Source organism: Hippopotamus amphibius, chromosome 8 (genome assembly GCF_030028045.1).
Source record: "Hippopotamus amphibius kiboko isolate mHipAmp2 chromosome 8, mHipAmp2.hap2, whole genome shotgun sequence".
Taxonomy (NCBI): Eukaryota; Metazoa; Chordata; class Mammalia; order Artiodactyla; family Hippopotamidae; genus Hippopotamus; species Hippopotamus amphibius.
Window position 1 is genome coordinate 3,053,151 of NC_080193.1, and position 1,209 is coordinate 3,054,359.

The 1,209-nt window shown below is 43.7% G+C and overlaps 1 pseudogene; it reads left to right on the forward strand.

The window, feature by feature from the left end:
• The first annotated feature begins 745 nt into the window (after positions 1–745).
• Positions 746–892, forward strand: LOC130859734 (small nucleolar RNA SNORA18; annotated as a pseudogene).
• Positions 893–1,209: the final 317 nt, after the last annotated feature.

Below are 1,209 nucleotides of genomic sequence, written 5' to 3' on the forward strand. Positions count from 1 at the left end.
GTACCTTAATAAAATTAACTAATAAAAAGGAGAAAAGACAAGCCCTTATATTTGCATTGCTCTTTTCTGTTCACAGAGCACTTTTTCACCTCTCATCTCACAACCACATCACAACAGCCCCTGAATTCAGCAAGGTAAGTCTGGGGACACTGCCTCCATTTTACAGGAGAGAAAACTGAGGCTGAGAAGCAGCAGCCTCAGCCACCTGTGCCAGGTACGGGAAGCATTTCTATCATCATAAGACCTGAAGAGCATAGAGTCCACCTCTCACTTCTCAGACAGACACACTGTGGCTCAGAGGGACAGGAACTTGTGAGACCTACAGCGAATCAGGGGCAGGATCGGGACTAAGGCCCTGGACCCCTGGCTCCTGGCTCCATGTGCTCACCTGCCCACTGTACTTCTGCTCTCCTCCCTCCTCTCTCGGGCAAGGGCCTGCTCCTGCTGCCCAGGCTGCCCTCAGATCCCTCTGGGGGCTCCAAGCCTGACTTCCTCAAGCTAAGCCCCAGATCCCAGTTCTTCACTCTTCCCCATGTGAATTCTGGGCTCCTCATGTCCTGTTCTCAGCTAGCTGTTAACCCTCTCCAGGGTTCTAATGAATTCATCCAAAGGGTCGTTTCTCATAAAAGAATTCTCAGCGTTATTCCACCCAAGGACATTTGCCACCATTGAAAATGTAAGAATTTATTAATCAAAGAAAAAAATTAAAAGAGATAATTTTCCGCCTACAAGATTGTCAGGTGTCATTGAGGTCTATCCCAATGGGGCTTTTTCTATAAGCCAACATCGCTGGAAACACCTCAAAGAGTAGGTATGTGGATTTTCTTTTTATTCACAGAATTATGTGAGTAAATTATGTGTTAGATCTGTGGGAAATAACCACAAGACAGAGCTGCTAAACTATGAAAGACCTAACAGTCAAACTTCTTTTATCTTAGGTATTGGCATATCAACAACCTATGCTATTCTAGGGTGTGATAGCTTAGGAGTGAACATGATTTGAACTTACACATGTTTAGAGGTTGTCTAAAATTAAGAATCAGGCAAATCCATCTACTTTGACCCTAAACATGGCCCTAAAGTAAAATACTTGAAGAAAGTGGTTCCCAAAGATTACAGGTGGGGAATTTTTGAAGTATGTTCATATTCAATTGGAGATCAAAGAAAGCCAACTAAAAGAATTGTGGATTGACTGATATGGCAACTGTG